This window comes from Lepisosteus oculatus, chromosome 14 (assembly GCF_040954835.1).
Source record: "Lepisosteus oculatus isolate fLepOcu1 chromosome 14, fLepOcu1.hap2, whole genome shotgun sequence".
NCBI lineage: Eukaryota > Metazoa > Chordata > Actinopteri > Semionotiformes > Lepisosteidae > Lepisosteus > Lepisosteus oculatus.
In genome coordinates, this window is record NC_090709.1 from 19,188,247 (window position 1) to 19,203,979 (window position 15,733).

The window sequence follows — 15,733 nt, forward strand, 5'->3', positions numbered from 1 at the left end:
TTGTATTGAGATCGTTTTCCACAGAGCTCAGATGTCAAAGCACAGCAGCAGCTCTCCACAGCGATCCTCTATAGCGCCCTTTCTCCCGCAGCTCCGTCCTCATTGGAAGGAAGCAAGAGTGAAAGGCTGAAGTGAAATAGAGCGGGGACGAAGGCAGTGAAGAGAGAGAACGTGGGAAGAAGAGAAAAACGCAAGGGAAAAAAAGCAGCGTCGTAAAAGAGGTGACGGAGCTGTCCTCTCAATAAGAAGGGTGCCAGCGAGCCTTGCTCTCGCTTACGGCCACACCCCCTTGAGCACGCCTGATCTCGTCTGATCTCGGAAGCTAAACAGGGTTGGGCCTGGTTAGTACTTGGATGGGAGACCGCCTGGGAATACCAGGTGCTGTAAGCTTTTAAGCGCATGAGGCGCCCTACCCCCGCTCGCTCGCTCATTCCCCTGTTCACACGTGCAGTGCGGCTTGTCCGTCTGTTTATTTGTCAGCTTTGGCGAGACACGGGTGCTTGTGTATTAGCGTGAGCGTTTTTTATTCTGATCATGAACAGTTTAACAAGTCCGCAAAGGATCGAGGAAAGGTTTATCGCCAGCTGAAAAGAGACACAGCGCTTCGGCTGTGGAGACTTGTTCGGCTGGCGTTCGGAGAGTCGCGTTTTTCAGAATTGTATTGAGATCGTTTTCCACAGAGCTCAGATGTCAAAGCACAGCAGCAGCTCTCCACAGCGATCCTCTATAGCGCCCTTTCTCCCGCAGCTCCGTCCTCATTGGAAGGAAGCAAGAGTGAAAGGCTGAAGTGAAATAGAGCGGGGACGAAGGCAGTGAAGAGAGAGAACGTGGGAAGAAGAGAAAAACGCAAGGGAAAAAAAGCAGCGTCGTAAAAGAGGTGACGGAGATGTCCTCTCAATAAGAAGGGTGCCAGCAAGCCTTGCTCTTGCTTACGGCCACACCCCCTTGAGCACGCCTGATCTCGTCTGATCTCGGAAGCTAAACAGGGATGGGTCTGGTTAGTACTTGGATGGGAGACCGCCTGGGAATACCAGGTGCTGTAAGCTTTTAAGCGCAGGAGGCGCCCTATCCCCGCTCGCTCGCTCATTCCCCTGTTCATACGTGCAGTGCGGCTTGTCCGTCTGTTTATTTGTCAGCTTTGGCGAGACACGGGTGCTTGTGTATTAGCGTGAGCGTTTTTTATTCTGATCAGGAACAGTTTAACAAGTCCGCAAAGGATCGAGGAAAGGTTTATCGCCAGCTGAAAAGAGACACAGCGCTTCGGCTGTGGAGACTTGTTCGGCTGGCGTTCGGAGAGTCGCGTTTTTCAGAATTGTATTGAGATCGTTTTCCACAGAGCTCAGATGTCAAAGCACAGCAGCAGCTCTCCACAGCGATCCTCTATAGTGCCCTTTCTCCCGCAGCTCCGTCCTCATTGGAAGGAAGCAAGAGTGAAAGGCTGAAGTGAAATAGAGCGGGGACGAAGGCAGTGAAGAGAGAGAACGTGGGAAGAAGAGAAAAACGCAAGGGAAAAAAAGCAGCGTCGTAAAAGAGGTGACGGAGCTGTCCTCTCAATAAGAAGGGTGCCAGCGAGCCTTGCTCTCGCTTACGGCCACACCCCCTTGAGCACGCCTGATCTCGTCTGATCTCGGAAGCTAAACAGGGATGGGCCTGGTTAGTACTTGGATGGGAGACCGCCTGGGAATACCAGGTGCTGTAAGCTTTTAAGCGCAGGAGGCGCCCTATCCCCGCGCGCTCGCTCATTCCCCTGTTCACACGTGCAGTGCGGCTTGTCCGTCTGTTTATTTGTCAGCTTTGGCGAGACACGGGTGCTTGTGTATTAGCGTGAGCGTTTTTTATTCTGATCATGAACAGTTTAACAAGTCCGCAAAGGATCGAGGAAAGGTTTATCGCCAGCTGAAAAGAGACACAGCGCTTCGGCTGTGGAGACTTTATTAATAAGGCCCCTCAGTAGTTGAGATCTCTGTTATTCCCATCTAGAAACATGCAATCAGCATGTTATTGCTGAAGCAATAGTCACAACATTATTCCACACCTGGGTGAGATGCGGGTTATGATGACAGTCATGCTTTCTACACCTTATACTGAGCTCAGAAATGGACCAAGCGGACATCTCACGAGCAGATCCCTCCGCGTATAAGAAAGGCAACTTGTCTCAGCAAAAATACAAAAAGGCAAAAACCCCACACTTGGAATGCAAACGTACCCTAAAAAGGAAACACGGTTTTAAAACGAACTTGATTTTCCCCTGGAGAAACCTTTTTATGGACACACATCGCATCTATTACACATGTAGAACTAAATATAAAGATAAAACTTAATATAAGAAGTCATGACATATCACACATGACGAAGTCTGGTCCAGAATAAACAGTTTACACTGACCCACCTTTATTTACCCTGGTCACTCACTTCTATTAACTGTTTAACTGGGTAACAAATTAATATTTGTTTCAATTTGGGATCTACACCTGGGAGCCCTGAAATGTTGGCCAGAGGGGAGAAGCTGATATTCAGACGTGAGAATATATTAAAATAAAGGATCTGATGTTGTTTTTCACCTGTCTAATCAAAGCTTGTTCAAAAATTATCTGATTATAGGACACACGAGTTTATAATCATACTCATTCCACTTTTTAACCCCGTATATATGCACAATATGAAACGTATATACACTAAATCTCACGTGTGACTCCCATAATATACATTTCTTTACGAAAATTAGGAACACTTACTACAATTATCAACCCCCCATGACGAGGCAATATTTCATACCTTTGTTTCTTTGTGGGTTCAAAGTTCTGTCCTGTCGTTTCACACGTAATGTTTTGGTAGTTATCTCAATTTTCCTTTGCAATTATCTCCAAGATCATCATCAACTTTTTGTAAAACGCTATGCACAACTGATATTTAAAGAAAGTCCTGTACCAAAACGTCTTCGTAGGGAAAGACAACTTTTTTTCCTTACGTTAGTCGCTACACGGTTACTCAAAAAATCCATTCACCGCCTTTAAAAAAAAGTTTCGTTTTTTATTGTGGTTCACTGACATTTCTGTCACAATTCTGAGGGACCCCAAATAAAATTCACTTGCCGGTATAAAGACGCCGGCGAGGATAAGACAGGTATCGAGCCACCTGCGTATCTAGCGGACGTTTAAAATAAAAAAATGGCGTGTAATGTTGCGAAGGGCTACTGTTTTTTTTATAGTTTGTCGATTGTAAGGGACGTGGGCCGCGACAGAAATACTGGACGGGGTGGGAAAAGGTTTATTGATGGTTTATTGTACCGCAACGGTCACAATTGACTCACCAGCAAAGATGGCGCCGAGGCCACATCGGCTCCCTTCCCGCCCTGCCTCGCACCGAAGCTCGAGCTGCGGAGCGCGACGCCAAACCGCCAGTCCACGGGCGCGGGCGCCGGACATAGACGTCATAAACCCTTCCGAGGCGCAGGAATTATAGATCACTGTAGTTTCTTCTGGACCCGGGTTAGGGACAGTGTGCCCTCCGTGAGAGTCTTCTGAGGAAGCCAGTGTCTCATGGGTGTCCAGGCTTGGTACCATCTGTCCATCACAGGACACACAGACACACACACTCACACACCCTGGACAGGACACCAGTCCATCACAGGACACACACACACTCACTCACACACCCTGGACAGGACACCAGTCCATCACAGGACATACACACACCCTAGATAGGACACCAGTCCATCACAGGACACACACACTCACACACCCTGGACAGGACACCAGTCACTCACAGGATACACACACACACTCACACACCCTGAACAGGACACCAGTCCCTCACAGGACACACACACACAACCTGGATAGGACACCAGTCCCTCACAGGACACTCAGACACACACACTCACACACCCTGGACAGGAACCAGTCCATCACATGACAAACACACATTCACTCACACACCCTGGACAGGACAGCACTCCATCATAGGACACACACACACCAGGGCCAGTTTTCCCAGAAGCCAATTAGCCCAAAAGCCTGTCTTTGGACCCGAAGAACACAGGGAGAACATGCAGACTCCACACAGACAGCCCCCCCCCGGGTCCAGACCCGAGCCCGGAGCCCCCCCGCGCTGAACCCCTCCGTACAGACGGCCGCACACAGCTCCGTTGTTCCCGATTCCCGAGGTGATCTGTTAAAAGAAGCCAGTGTGTTGCCTCCAGGTGACATTTCCTACTGGAGTCAGGACAGGAGGCTCTTCTGTACGCAGAAGGGGATGGGGGTGGGGAACAAGCCGCCCAGCCCTGTGGTTGAAGCCGATACCCCGGCTTCTCTCCAGACACAGCTGGGTGAGCTCCTCCAGTCAGTACAGGGGGCTCTACCGTACACAGAGGGTGGCGGGGGTGTGGAACAACTCCTTTGTTCGGGGCCTTGGGGCATTCTTGTTGTGAAAGGCGCTATATAAAAAAAACTGAATTGAAATTGAATCTTACAGGTTTGGGTTTTTCAGAGATCTTGTCAGAGATCTTGTCTGACGTGCCCGTTTCAAAAACGTAACGACACTCCTCACGTCCGAGCGCCGCCGGTCTGTGACGTAACGTATCCTTACACAACCATGACGGTTTCATCATGGACAGCACGAAAGCCCGAAAAGTGGTTGACGTTTTAATTTGGCAACGCCACGATGGATCCCAGTTTTTTTTTTTTATTTTGGAGGCCAAAAAGGACAAAAAAGGAAACGTCCGGAGTGGATCGATGGTCATCTCTGCGGTTGTTCTGATGTTCTGAAAAAACAAAACAAAAAAAAAAACGGCTCGCTTGCCCGGTCGTGTAGTGTTTCCACACCCCACGCAAATCAACTTCTCTTCGCCCCCGGGGGCTCGTCGCCCGCAGCACCCCTCTCACGTGATAGGGGCTTCCCCCGGCTGTGACGTACTTACCCTACCCCTTTCCGCCAACGTCATACCGAAGGTCGCGCTTCGGGCCGCGGCGATGTTGACGTAGCGTGAGAAGGGTTTAAATTTCGACTTAAGGAGTTGGCCATCGTTATATTTCGCGAGGTATCATACGGGGGGAAAAAGAACATTTATATTTATCAACCTACTAGTAATACTGGGTGGATGTCACGTTCCCCAAAGTTCAGTGCCTCTCTCTAATAAAGTAGAAACGTGACATTGAACTCCGTTCGAAACAGGAGAAATCACCAGGACACGATACAACTGACGTCCGGAAAAGAAAAAAAGAACTCCTATTCCCATTTGTAATGACCCCGTAGTGTTTTTCCCGGTGTGCGCTCATCTTTCGGAGACCCGTTTCTCTCTGGTGTTTTGCTGTTGGAATAAATGCCGAGGTGACCCTTCTGTGTGGAGTCTGCGTGTTCTCTCCAGCGGGTCGTTTCCTACACCGCAGGGGCTGATCGAACCGGGGTCTCCCAATCGTCACAGAAGTGTGTGTCATTTTGGGTGGTGGTGGGGGGGTGCATCGGGGATACTGCGCCCCGAGGGGATAACCTCTCACCTTACTCCGGACGAAGGGAGAAGACCTGTACCTTCACGAGTCCGGGTTGTGAAAACTTCTTCTGGCAGTTCAAAACGTTTCGAAGAGACTACAGCGCTACCCTGTTTTCCATTTCTATCGTGTATTATTATACAGTCATAAGTATCTGTACTGATCACAGATCCCCCTCTCACTACCAGGACTGAAGCCCAGTGCAGCACGAATAATAATAATAATAATTAATCCGTCTGGACTCTCCACTCAGAGCTCTTCCCAGGTCAGGGGGATCCCCTCCAGCCCCCCCAGTGTGCAGCCCCCACGTGGATGATGCTCCAGTCCGCTCAGCACACAGCAGCTCTCAGTGGGGAGGAGAGCAGAGGGATGGAGCCAGTTCAGAGAGGGGGGGTGATAAGGAGGCCATGATGGGTCAAGACCAGGGGGGGAATCAGGCCAGGACACTGGGGTAACACCCCTACTCCTCTCCAGAAACACCCCGGGATTGTTAATGAGCACAGAGAGTCAGGACCTCGGTTTGACGTCTTATCCGAAGGACGGCGCCTGTTTACAGTCCAGTGTCCCCCGTCACTATACTGGGGCATCAGGACCCACACAGACCGCAGGGTGAAAGCGCCCCCTGCTGGCCCCACTCACACCTCTCCCAGCAGCAACCTCAGTTTTTCCCAGGAGTCTCCCCTCCAGGTACTGACCAGGCTTCTACCTGCTGGGCTCCAGTGGGGAGGGGGCTGCTAGCTGGGAGCTGCAGGGTGAGATGGCTGCTGGGCAAACGATGGCTAAAGAGCTTCCTAGGACACCCTGGAGTTCGTGGTCAACTTCCTTCTCTTCAGACGGAGGTGGCTTGAAATCTGTCTCGTTTCAAGGAGTATTGGACACGATGCCCCCCTTGCTTTAGCCCCGCTAACTGGTGGCACGCCGACAACGAGGGCTCTCGGCCTCAATCCATCAACCACAAACTCTCCGGGATGAAAGAGAAAGACAGACTCTGTTTGTTCGTTTCGGGGGGGGAGGGAGAAAACCAAAAGCTTTTTTTAAAAAACATTTTAATGATGCTTAACAAAAGAACAAAAATTACAATACAGATTAATGTCAAGGGACACCCCCCCCCCCCCCCCCCATCTTACGATCATCACAGGACCTTAAAATAATACTTAATAATACAAGGTCATGCAGACGATCTGAGGACTCAGGTGGAGATAATGTGAAAGTTTTCCACAGTCCAGTCTGGGGTCCCTCAGCTTCAGTCCAGACTGGGGTCTGGGGTCCCTCAGCTTCGGTCCAGACTGGTGTCCCTCAGCTTCGGCCCAGCACAGACTGGGGTCCCTCAGCTTCGGTCCAGACTGGGGTCCCTCAGCTCCAGTGCAGTCCAGACTGGGGTCCCTCAGCTTCGGTCCAGCACAGACTGGGGTCTCTCAGCTTCGGTCCAGACTGGGGTCCCTCAGCTTCAGTCCAGCACAGTCTGGGGTCCCTTAGCTTTGGTCCAGTCCAGTCTGGGGTCCCTCAGCTTCGGTCCAGCACAGCCTGGGGCCCCTCAGCTCCAGTCCAGTCCAGTCTGGGGCCCCTCAGCTTTGGTCCAGCACAGTCTGGAGTCCCTCAGCTTCGGTCCAGCACAGACTGGGGTCCCTCAGCTTTGGCCCAGCACAGACTGGGGTCCCTCAGCTTCGGTCCAGCACAGACTGGGGTCCCTCAGCTCCAGTCCAGTCCAGTCTGGTGTCTCTCAGCTCCGGTCCAGTGCAGTCTGGGGTCCCTCAGCTTCGGTCCAGCACAGTCTGGGGTCCCTTGGCTCCAGTCCAGTCCAGTCTGGTGTCCCTCAGCTCCAGTCCAGTCCAGTCCAGTCCAGTCCTTGGTGGGGAAGGCGACTCCGATCTTAGCTGGCACAGAACCAGGAAAGGAACCTGGAAAGAATATTGTTATTGCAGGTGTGAGGGACACAGACACGGACATCACCATGACATCAAACAGCAAGAGGAGACTCCTTCTTGAATCACAGACACGACCGGGCGGCGTCCCCCTGTCTGCTCACCTGCACCTCCTCTTCTTCTTCTTGTCCTTCCCGGCAGCCTGCTCCTCCTCTCCCTCGCTCTTCCTCTCCTGACACACGGTCTCCGCCGCCTCCATCGGCTCGTCCTTATCATCTGTCTCCACCGACATGCAGCTCAGCGACTTTAAAAAGACGCACCAGCACTTCTGAAGCAGAGACAGGAGAGTCACGTTAAGAGTCGGACTGGACACTCCAGGACATGAACACTGCACTGAGAGAGAGAGGGGTTCATACACACACACTGACTGGACACTCCAGTACATGAACACTGCACTGAGAGAGAGAGGGGTTCATACACACACACTGACTGGACACTGGACAGGAGTAAAGAGAGAATCAGAGCATTACCCACTTTCTTTTTCTTCTGTCTCACAGGAGGTGGTGATTGGACCTCCTCCAGCTGGAGTCCGAGTAGGGAGAGAGGGGGCAGGAGAGGGACAGCACAGGGAGAGAAAGAGAGAGACAGGTGAGTCAAGTGTCCCAAGAGTACAGAGACTCTGCTGAGATCACACTCGCAGTGAGTGAGCCTGGGTGTAGCCCACTAATACTGACCCACTGTACACCATAGGACAGAGAAGAGGAGGAGGAGAGAGACACACTGCCTAGACACCACAGGACAGAGAGGAGGAGGAGAGAGACACACTGACTGGACACCACAGCACAGAGAGGAGGAGGAGAGAGACAGTGACAGACAGGGCTGACAAGACAGACAAGATGGCGAAACTCCACCACAGACAGGACAGGAGGCAGGGTGGGACCAGCACTGACCTTCTTCCTCTCTCCTGCCGGAGGAGCTGTCTCCACCTCCTCTTCCTCCTGCAAGTCAAGAGACAGGCTGAGAGAGAGACGGGCTGGTGGGACATCGGCGAACAGAGCTGAAGGCAGAGAGCCGGGGAGACAGGCCCAGCTGGGACAACGCAGGACAGACAGAGAGACAGACAGAAAGGAAGGAGAGAGAGACACAAAGATGAAGGCACAGAAAGACAGCAGGCAAAGAGAAAGATTGAGATTGAGGGACAAACAAACCGAGAGAGAGAGCGGAAGGAGAGAGAGAGAGGAAGGAGAGAGAAGGACAGACAGACTGACAGACGGGGCTGAAAGAGAGAGAGACAGAGAGGCAGGGACAGACAGACAGCAGGACGAGAGAGAGACAGAGATCGAGGGACAATAATTTGGTTTCGAAATTTATTCTGAAAATATACAATCATTCACTCCTGAAAAATATCGAGTTCAAATTATACATTATGTACAATATTGTAATCAACATATGGCTAATCATCAAAAATAAAAAAAAACTGTACTGGGGGACACAGCTGGCTGTGCTGTTCTGGACAGAACACACTGAGGTCCAGTTTCCACCTCCTGCAGGATCAAACAGCACCTCCACTGGCTCTCCAGTGAACAGAGGGACAGACAGAGAGGCTTCAGGCTGCAGGGTGACATTGTCTCTGTGAGCTGAAAGACAATCAGGACAGAGGATGATATAAGAACACACTCTGTCAAGAATATAGAGCCCTCTAGTGATCCTACTGTAGACCTGCTCACCACCCACAGTGACGATCACAGTGCTGATACTGCTTCCATTAAGGTCCCTCACTGTGTAGTTGCCCTGATCAGCTGGAGTGAGGGAGCGGAGTGTCAGAGAGCTGTTCTGCACTGACACTCACTGTTCGTACCTGGGGCCAGGGAGCCCTGCGCTGCTCAGTAAGACTATACGATTCCGGACAGATCGTGCAGGATCAAACAGCACCTCCACTGGACCAGCAGTGTGGAGGGGGGAGACAGAGAGGCACCAGGCTGCAGGCTGTGGACTTCTGAGTGAGCTGAAAAGGGACAGGTAGAAACATGTTGAATATTTAGTTTTACAACAATACCTTGAGTTTGGACTGCGATCAGCTTCATTTTGTATTTCAGCTGTGAAAATGCAATTTCAAAAATGCACGCCACAGTCATGTTAGGTTCAAGTTACAGTTGCATCACAACTCAATACATTTGCAATTCACTTCTGAGATAATTGTTCCTGGTGTTTGTGTTGTGTATGCCTTGCAATGGAGGGGTGAGAAATAATGGACTTATTACATTATAATGAATAATAATTGCTTACACTTATATAGTGCTTTTCTGGACACTCCACTCAAAGCGCTTTGCAGGACATGGGGACTCCCCTCCACCACCACAAATGTGCAGCATCCACCTGGATGATGGGACGGCAGCCATAGTGCACCAGAACGCTCCCCACACACCAGCTATGAGTGGGGAGGAGAGCAGAGTAATGAAGCCAATTCATAAATGGGGGTTATTAGGAGGCCATGATTGGTAAGGGTCAATGGGAAATTTGGCCAGGACACTGGGGTAAAACCCCTACTCTTTTCGAGAAACACCCCGGGATTTTTAATGACCACAGAGAGTCAGGACCTCGGTTTTACGTCTCATCTGAAGGACGGCACCTGTTTACAGTTTTTCCAGTGTCCCCGTCACTATACTGGGGCATTAGGACCCACATGGGCCACAGGGTGAGAGTTCCCCCTGGTGGCCCCACTAACACCTCTTCCAGCAGCAACCTTAGTTATTATTGTGAAGAATGAAAGAATATTAGGAACATGAAAAGGTTGAATGTTTTAAATGCGTTTTTTTACTGAAACATCCGCTACAGAGATGCGCACACACGTCATTACAAACGCACACCTGCACAGAGACGTCCTCAAGCGCCTTGTTCACAATTATGGGCTCCAATAGGAACAAAAAACGCCAGCCTGACAACTCGAGCATTCAAACCAAGAACCCAAAACGTACTTATGATGGCAGCCTGTGCAGAAAAGCAGAAAGAACCACAAGCCTTCTCTATTGGGAGGAAAAACACACACTCCCTCTCTCACACTCCTGATTTCCTTAAATAGCTCATTCTTCATCTCTGGCTCCTACATACAGTATAGCAGCGCTCAGTCTGCTTTGAATAAGCCATAAATCTAAGATTTGTTTTATCTGTTCCTCTTGTCTAGGCCTAGAGCTGCTTTTCATAAAAGAGCTGTTTGCATAAATAGCTAGGGTTACAGCTGAAGACACCAGCTTCATCCCCCAGTGTGTTATACGTCGGGAGCAAGAGAAGAGGGCCAGGCCGTGCCTTTTCATAGATTTTTCTTCTGAAAAGTCAGTTTCTCAGAGGCAGATTTAGCCCCTCATGCATTGTAGAGAGATAGACACGCCCGCGCGCGAACAGTTAGAGCTGCACCCTCACACAGAGTCAGACCCGCACAGACACATCCTCTTGTTTAAACAAATACACAAACCTGACGGCGCTCACAATGATCCAGACACACACACACACACACACACACACACACACACACACACACGACATCAGTAGTCACTCTCGCACACTGGACCCCAGCTCAGTCCTCACCTCCAGCTCCTGCAAACCGCTTCGAACAAACTGCATTAAGAAAATTAGGTTGCGTTTCGGTAGCAGGCCATCCTGGGCACCAGTGTGAGTTACACACTCATTTGTAAAAGCCCTTCCGCATCGTCGGGCATGCTTCACAGTGCTGGACCTGGGGTGTGGGTGCTGTCTGTGTGGAGTTTGCATGTTCTCTCCCTGGTCTGTGGGGGTTTCCTCCAGGTGCTCCAGTTTCCACCCACAGTCCAGGGACAGGCTGCCACTTTCACTGGGCAGTGCACCGTCACCGTGGCAGCATGGCGGGTCGGATCTGATTTCAGTCTTTATTTCCTTTTTTAGAGATCCTGTAACCAGGACCTGTTCACTGCCACGACGGACACAAGGAACAATAAAGCCGAAGTCTTGTTTCCCACAAGAAACAACAAAACCGAAGTATTGTTCGATGTGCCGGTACAAACTTTTAGGTTATATAGTCCTTCCTTGCTGCTTCAGACGTCATTCGGTGTTATGGTAAGGGGGGGGGGGGGGTCGTGGTATTTGGCCAGTTAAGAGACACTGGCCAAATGGTCAGTTTAAGATTATGCCCCCTCGCATCTGGAATCCTTATCAGTTAACCCCCTTTCCTGCCATAAACCCATGTTGCTTAGAAGTCTAATTTTCAGGCAGAACTGACTTAAGTTAACCGTATTTACATCTTGTCTCTTACTTCAGCCCTCTTCCATTTGCTAGTTAAAAGTTGTACAACCCATTTGTATGCGACAAAAGAAGCCGGTCTGTTTCTGCCCGGTTTCGAACCAAGGGCCTTTCGCATGCGAGGCGAACATGATAACCACTACACTACAGAAACAGTGGTAAGACGTGCCCAGCGGCCCATTGCTGAGCTTCGCCAATGCGTTTCAGCTGCTTCCAGTGCCTTTATTGGAGTGCGCTGATGGACCGTGCTCTCTCTCCAGAGACCAGCACGCCTGTCATGGATGGAGCAGGAAAGGCGGCGCCACATTCTACAGCCCTCTCCACGCAATCGACGAAATCGGGCTACTGAAGTGGAGAAAATCGCCTCTCCAGAAAGTGCAAATATCATCTTGGAGAGTATAAATCCTATTGCCGAAGGTCAGCCCTGTCTACCAGAGTAACCCTCCCACCTCCTGCAGCGATGATCAGCTCGTCTCACACGCGAGAAGTCTTCTGTTGGAAACAAGCGCCTCCTCTTCTCGCGCGTTTTGCACGTTCGAGTGGTTTTAATGCGGCTCCTTCGTACACGGTGCTGATCTTTTGGAAAGCAGGAGGCAAAACTGACACATTCCCATACCGGGAGTATGGAGTTTTCAACCCGGGGCGCCTGGGAGAAAACCAGGAATCCTAACCGCTAGACCATATGGGAGCACACAACCCCGCTGTTCCGGGCATCATGCAAGCAAACTACATAAATATGAGAAAACACGCAAGAGAGTTGTCACTCAGAGTGTCGAAGGGTAGATGTATACTGGGGCTCAGTTGAAATGCAACGTCAGGACTTTTCCGAATTATGTCACACGAAGAGAGCACAGCCTTTTCCGCCCTGCCACGTGTGTATCGGTAACTTGCCGTGATCGTATAGAGGTCAGTACTTTGCGTTGTGGCCGTCCTGATGTACCCCGGTCTCCCGCATGACAGGTGGGGATACTCGCCACTATACTAACGAGGAAGACATCGCTCTCTGCTTAGTGTGCAAAACACTTACTTGCAGCATTGTGGGTGCTGTGGTTTAAATGCTATTGGTTTGTGAACAGAATACCCCTATCCCAGTGCATTGTGCCACATTAAATAAAAGCACGAGAAAAAGAGATTCAGAATGCAAAGCTGTGTCAGTTTTCTGTGTAAAAAATCGGTTTGAACATCATGGGAGCTGTTTTTAATAAGCTGCTGAGTAAAGAATATTTTAATATTCCTGCTGTCAGTAGTATTGTGAATATAGTTGACTCTTACCTGAATGAAAACAGGACATAAAGGAAGGGTTTCAGAATTCAGACAAAGCTTTATTCCCCTGCTTACAGTCTGAGTAATTGGAGACTGCGCTATTCTTTTGCCTATGGTCATATACAAGTTTTTCGCATGAAGCCGTATTGAACAGTATTTGTCGCGTTGTGAACTTGTGTATACAGCGGTCCCCCGGGTTCCAGTTAGTGCGTAATTACGCATCGATGAAAAACCGGAGGTTTAAAAAAAGATCATTAGCTCACTGATACTTTGATGTAGAGGCTGTGGAAATATCCACATGTCGTGGTCTTTAAAATGCATTTGGTTTGAAGGCGTTCTGTGCTTCCGTTGCGAAGATATGGACAAAAGAATATTCGCAATCGGGCTACTGAAGTGGAGAAAATCGCCTCTCCAGAAAGTGCAAATATCATAGAGGTAGAGGTAGGGAGAGAGGAGGAGTACAAATTCAAGCAGAGGCCTGAGTGGAGCACTGTCGTATGGCCCTGACATCAATCCCTCAACTCTCTGCATAAAGCAGTGTCTTATGGCCATGACATCCCACCCCCACCACTCTCAATGGAAAGCACTGTCGTATAACCATGACATCCCACCTCCACCGCTCTCTGCGAAAAGCAGTATCGTCAGGCCCTGACATCCCACCCCCACCACTCTCTGCATAAAGAAGTGTCGTATGGCCCTGACGCCCACCCCTCCACTCTCTGCGTTAAGCTGTGTTGTCAGGCCCTGACATCCCACCTCCTCCATTCTCTGTGTGAAGCAGTGTCATATGGCCCTGACATCCCGACCCCGCCACTCTCTGTGTAAAGCAGTGTCATATGGCCCTGACATCCCACCCCCACCACTCTCTGCGGAAAGCACTGTCATATAGCCCTGACACCCACCCCTCCACTCTTTGAATAAAGCAGTGTCGTCAAGCCCTGACATCCCACCCCCGCCATTCTCTACGTAAAGAAGTGTCATATGGCCCTGACACCCACCCCTCCACTCTCTGCGTTAAGCTGTGTTGTCAGGCCCTGACATCCCACCCCCGCCACTCTCTGTGTAAAGCAGTGTCATATGGCCCTGACACCAATCCCTCCACTCTCTACGTAAAGAAGTGTTGTATGGCCCTGACACCCACCCATCCACTCTCTGCGTTAAGCTGTGTTGTCAGGCCCTGACATCCCACCTCCGCCACTCTCTGTGTAAAGCACTGTCGTATGGCCCTGACATCACACCCCCACCACTCTCTGCGTGAAGCACAGTCATATAGCCCTGACGACCACCCCTCCATTCTTTGCATAAAGCAGTGACGTCAAGCCCTGACATCCCACCTCCGCCACTCTCTACGTTAACCCCTGTTAACTCGCTTGCTGAATGATCTCTCAAGAAATCCCTGGTGAGATTCAACAGGTGTTTTCTTCAACAGCCACTAAAAGTCTGATGACCTTCTCTGGATTTCCTGAATATGATGTAAAATTAGTTCAAATCATTTGGTAGTTAACAGAACAAAATGCTTTGGAGGTACATTTAAAACAGCAGAGCAACACTGTAGCACTTCGTGTGTGACTGAGTTTAAATGTGTAAACCTGTCTCTCTATGAACACGAGCAAAGAGTTCTCACTCAACAGAAGATTGCGATGTGAGCACAATAATGTAAGACATCTGGTGATGCCAGGGATTGAACTCGGAACTTCATACATGAAAAGCACGCACTCTACCACTGAACTACATCCCCTATAGCACAGATGGTGGAACTGACTTAAAGATGTGCATATGTTCACTGACCACAATCCACCCTTCATGAATAATTGAAATGAATAATTTATTTTTATATCCAGTCACATGGGCGACGGTGGTTGATTCTTCAACGGGGGAGAACGTTTTTCTACCTCCTTACTCGACTGTCTTTCAATTATGTTTTCTTTGAAATCTTTTTGCATCTTTTAAGTGCTTGCGATTAAATTACGCATAGAAAAACAGCAGTACAGTTGATGTTCATGGACCGATGCACACAACTCCAGTGATAAAGCCCTGTCTGTAAATATTGTAGAAGAACGTTAAAGGGCGAAACAACGCTCCAACCACGGGAATGGTAACAAGAAGGATCGTGTTCTTATTTAATATGTGCTTTTGAATTGCCTTGTCAATACACACAGGCTTTAGAGATGGACAAATAATTTACAGTGGTGTTTGTAAACAAAGATGGAACATGTTTTTTTCTATACCAGGAAGAAAGGAGCAGACTCTTAAACTTTAAGAGACAGAAACAATACCTCATCACAGCTAACACTAATTAAAACAACATCACAACAGAAGAGTGAAGCCTTGGGTGAATCAAATTAGTTTTCATTGGTCGTCTGTGTCTTCATAACTTTGTAGGTGAGAAAGAGGATTGCGAAAATGTGCGGGTGCTTCTTAGAAGTGTGTTGGTAGTACAGGTGACTTCCAAATAATTGAGCCGGGTTTTAATCCCGGCCAGTGCATCCCCAAACCTTTTCAAGATAATCATTTATCCGGTAGCACATCTCCTGAAACTAACATTCGAGGTAGGAAGCGTGCTCTTAAACACCAAAACACTCAAAAAGGAAGAAGCAGATCTCTGTACACAAGACAGTAGTGCGATATTAGAATTTCTGAGTTCTTGATGGATTCAGGCTCCTTCTCAGAGGTCCTTGCTCGCCAAATAACTTTACATCTGAGGAAGAGCACCACGGAAAAAAACCCCAACTCAACAAGCGAGCGTGTTGGTTGCTCTTGCTCTTAATGCAAGGAGCTGTTTTTTTTTCCTCGCAATAATCATTATTAACCAAAAACAGCAGCACAGGTAAGTCGCATTTGTGATTATGTCAC

General features: G+C 49.4%; 4 non-coding genes across 4 annotated transcripts; 3 read left to right on the forward strand and 1 right to left on the reverse strand.

The window, feature by feature from the left end:
* Positions 1 to 271: 271 nt before the first annotated feature.
* LOC138245383 (5S ribosomal RNA) lies at positions 272 to 390 on the forward strand. Its single transcript, XR_011193993.1, has one exon. It is a non-coding gene; the product is annotated as a 5S ribosomal RNA (ribosomal RNA).
* Positions 391 to 927: 537 nt separating this feature from the next.
* On the forward strand, positions 928 to 1,046 carry LOC138216584 (5S ribosomal RNA). The gene has a single exon (XR_011180296.1). It is a non-coding gene; the product is annotated as a 5S ribosomal RNA (ribosomal RNA).
* Positions 1,047 to 1,583: 537 nt separating this feature from the next.
* Positions 1,584 to 1,702, forward strand: LOC138244045 (5S ribosomal RNA). Its single transcript, XR_011192659.1, has one exon. It is a non-coding gene; the product is annotated as a 5S ribosomal RNA (ribosomal RNA).
* A 9,996-nt stretch (positions 1,703 to 11,698) lies between these two features.
* Positions 11,699 to 11,771, reverse strand: trnaa-cgc (transfer RNA alanine (anticodon CGC)). The gene has a single exon. It is a non-coding gene; the product is annotated as a tRNA-Ala (tRNA).
* Positions 11,772 to 15,733: the final 3,962 nt, after the last annotated feature.